General features: G+C 38.9%; 1 protein-coding gene and 1 pseudogene across 3 annotated transcripts in view; one reads left to right on the forward strand and one right to left on the reverse strand.

Moving 5' to 3' along the window:
- NR6A1 (nuclear receptor subfamily 6, group A, member 1) overlaps nt 1-4,197 on the forward strand; it is a 348,076-nt gene that overhangs the window by 90,562 nt on the left and 253,317 nt on the right. The gene's annotated exons all lie outside the window — the stretch shown is intronic.
- The window catches only part of LOC102865553, a 10,300-nt pseudogene continuing 9,125 nt past the window's right edge, over nt 3,023-4,197 (reverse strand).

Consider the following 4,197-nt stretch of genomic DNA (forward strand, 5'->3'; position numbering starts at 1 on the left):
ATTAACAAACAGGATTTGAAATGGTAAAATGAAAATATTTAACATAAGACAGGAAAGGAGCAGCAAGGGTTTTTAAAAAATGACCTTAGAAAAAGAAATAGCAAATGCTACTCATGAATCCAGCAACGTTGGGAATTATATTAAATAGGGATAGGCTTGTATACAGCTTACATTGTCTGCTCTGATGAGACAAGAAAAGAATTAATGTTGGAGGCTTTTCTTACACTTGTAGGCTTAATCTAGCTGAAAAAAGGCAGCTGGGCAGATAGTAGAGGATTTGACTTTAATAATGGAACAGCAGGCTTGCTTCCTTCCATCTCTAGAAGGTGCCTTCCACCTTCAGAAGGTGATCAAAACAAAAAACTAATGACAAAGAGGAACACTAAATAATGACATACAAAAGGTACTTTAGATATTTAGACATTTATTTGTTAGCTGATTTTTTATCATCTATTACATTACCAATTGTATATTCATAGTTATCTATATATAATTCTAAGTGCATTTAACTCATAAATGCATTCTCCACTAGTAATGAAATGTTGTTTTTGTTAAGTACCATTAAGTTTCATAGCTGAGCTTCCAGCAGGTTTTCAAAAGCAGTAGATTGCGTGGGAGGAGATTGCCCGTCTTTCTGCAACAGGAATAGCTGGTGGTTTCTAATAACTTGCCCTTGGATTGACCTCACAACTCCTTATCACTAAGCCACCAGCGCTTCCAATGGTAATGAAATAGAGCTTTGCAAACTGGAGGATAAACATTACTGGAGTAACCACACTATTAAAATTGTCAGGCTTGATAAAAGACAAACCCAAATTCTGTATTGTCAGTAGGATCGAAGGAAACAAGTGGATGTAAATGAAAAAAATTATGAAAATAAACCATGAAGATAGTAACCGTAGGATAGCTTGAGTGGCTTTGTTAGTATTAGACAAAATAAACATTAAGAAAATATTGCCAAAGACAAAGACAAATACTTCATAATTTCAAAAAGGATAATAAAAAATATACCTAAAGATAAAACCAAAATACATGAAGGAAAAAGTGTTGGAAATTAATCAAGAGATAATGTAACTTAGTAGTAATAATTGTAAATGTCAGGACTCTAATTTAAAGAATTACTATTGCATTAGCAGTGTATCTCTCTGTGCTACCAGAGCTCCAGTGGAACAGTCCATAGAGTGTACAGATTATCTTAAAATGGAATGGGGAAAAAGTTTTTAAGAAATATTTTGAATCACAGGACAAGTCATTTGTCATACGAAATATGTTCTAGAACATCAGAGCCAAACTGGAGATTTTTAACAGAAATAAGAAAACGTAAGATAGGCCAGGAGCTGATTGTGTAGCAGACCACCAACTACTCATATGCAAGTTCAAGCTGAAGTTGAGAAAAATTAAACCAAGTCCACGGCAACCAAAATAAGACTTTGAGTTTATCCCACCTGAATTTCAGAACCATCTCAGGAACAGGTTTGAGGCCTTGAACACTAATGAGCCAAGAGCAGATGAGTTGTGGGAGGATGTCAAGGGTTATCACCCAGGAAGAGTGCAAACGGTCATTGCAAAGATGGAAGAGGAAGCGAAGACCAAAATGGATGTCAGAAGAGAGAAGCCAAAGCACAAGGAAGAATTCAAGATACTAAAGAGTTGAATAGAAGATTTCAAAAGGCAGCACAGGATGATAAAGAATAATATTACAATGAGGCGAGCTCTAGTGGCCTAGTGGCAAGAAGCAGCACTGCAATCCCAGAGATGTGAGGTTCACATCCACCAGCACCAGATACTCTGCTGAAGAAGGAGGGACAATCTCCTCCTGTACCACTCAGATCTGATTTGATGGTATACACATTAAAAAAAAAAATTACAATGAAATGTGCAAGGAGTTGGAGTCAGAAAATCAAAAGGGCCGAACTCGCTCAGCATTTCTTAAGCTCAAGGAACTGAAGAACAAATTCAAACCTAGAGTTGCTATAATCAAGGATGCTTTCGGCAGAATATTAAATGATCCAGGAAGTATTAAAAGAAGATGGAAAGAATATACTGGGTCACTGTATCGAAAGGAATTGGCAGACACAGAAGAATTTCATGAAACAACGTATGAGCAAGAGCCCATGGTGATGAAAGAAGTTCAGGCTGCTTTGAAGGAAATGGCAAAAAAGAAAGCCACAGGAATAGATGGTATACCAATTGACATATTTCAGCTGACAGATGCTGCCTTGGACGTGCTCACCAAGTTGTGCCAAGAAATCTGGAGAACAACCACTTGGCCAACTGACTGTAAGAGATCTATATTTGTTCCCCTCCCAAAGAAAGGTGACCCAACAGACTGTGGAAACTATAGAACAATCTCATAGATTTCACATGCAACCAAGATTCTACTGAAGATTATCCAAAAACGACTGGAACAGCACATCAGCAGAGAACTGCCGGAAGTCCAGGCTGGGTTTGGAAGGGGTCGTGGTACTAGGGATATTGTAGCTGCTCTGGAGTAAGAATTAGGTTATTTCACTTAGGAAAAGAATTTCTAGTTTGTTATTCGGCTTTCAGTAAAACTAATGGACAAAACAACCAAACAACTAACTACTATTAATAGTCAAAGATCTGTGAAAAACAGATTAGGATTCTTCAGTCTGCAGATAGGTGCACTAATGTTCCCAACTGTTTAGAGGATGAGACATTTCAAAGAAGTGAAAGGCAAACTGTTGTATTTCAGCATTTTTGCTAGTAAGTCTACATGGAGCTTTCACGGTGGTACTTATTTTAATTTTTATTTTTCTTTTTTGTATTTGTTTTTTTCCTTGTTGTATACCATTGAACCAGATCAGACTGGCAGAGGAGGAAATTGCCCCTCCTTCTCCAGTGGAGCATTTAATGGATTTTAACCGCATGTCTTTGGGACTGCAGCACAGCTTTTTGCCACTAGGCCAGGAGAGCTCCCTCATTGTGGTATTCTTGAGCAATACCTTCTGTGCTTATCAGATCTTCGTTTTGTTTACTGTCCTGACTATGAAGAGTGATGTCAAAAGTTATCATAGCTCAGCCTTGAAGTTTCTGAACTAGAAAATGAAGACCACTCCCAGGATTGATTCTCTTCGTCAAAGGAATCATCTTCTAGAAATGCAAATTTCTGCTTAAGTGCATGAGCTATTAACACATTGTGTTCCAATGTGAACATTGTCTTTTCTCTTCCGAAGGTGTGTACCTCTGGTGACCATTCAACAGCATGAAGCTAACTTGATATCCTTTAGAACTTCCAATATATTCGGAACATCCTTCTGTCTCTGACTGTTTGCTTGATGGCTATAACTGGTTTTACTAGCCCCCAGGTAATGCTTTCTTGTTTCAGTTATTAATTGTCTGAGTCACAAATACTGGATCCTAGTTATATGGCAGGAAGAGAATGTAGGGCCAGGAGAGAAGACTGTAGGAGGAAGTGGTGGGGGAGAAGGAAAGTGAAGCATAACACTTGAAAACTGATCAGCTTCAACCAGGTCCTGATGACGGCATTTGGCCCAAACCACTAGGCTAATTATTTAAGCCAAAGGAGCCCAAATCTGCACTGTTTCTCAGTTCCTGCGTGTCTACGATTGCAGCAATCTGGGCACAGAGAGAAGTTAGCTCTTGTTGGAGGGCAGTCTTTTTTTTTTTTTTTTTAATTTGCAGTATTATTTGCAGGCAGGTCACTTTTTATTCATTTGTTACATCTTGGATCAAGTACAATGGGTCCCATTGCTTGAAAACTTATATTTTTCCCCTCATTTTTCTATACACAATTTCTGACCGATGGAATACCAAAATATTCCAATATCTTAAGATACTAAGTAGGAGAAATACTGATGAAGCAAATACAGAAGTAAATTCAAAGAAACGTTATTTGCTTCTTGATACCTGATCAAGTCTCAGAACCATCAGTCAGTGAAACGTGTTGTCCACCTGCCTGCCTCAGACCACAGGTGAGAACAACGTCCCCAGCCACGGCAGGATAGTGTTCAGTCAGGGCAAGATAGGGTTTTCTAGGATCACCCTGCAGTCCCTCACTCAGTGAAGATACAAGCAGAAGGGAGAGTGGCCTTCTTCCTCCCAAACTCCTGATAACCTGCCTTTGCCTCCCAGGTGGAGCCCCTACTGCGATGGACCCAGAACTCAGAACCCCAGCTGGACGAGAATCAAATGCCAAAATAGCCTATTTCCTTT

Source organism: Elephantulus edwardii, unplaced genomic scaffold (genome assembly GCF_000299155.1).
Source record: "Elephantulus edwardii isolate Elephantulus edwardi_28Jun2011 unplaced genomic scaffold, EleEdw1.0 scaffold00116, whole genome shotgun sequence".
NCBI lineage: Eukaryota > Metazoa > Chordata > Mammalia > Macroscelidea > Macroscelididae > Elephantulus > Elephantulus edwardii.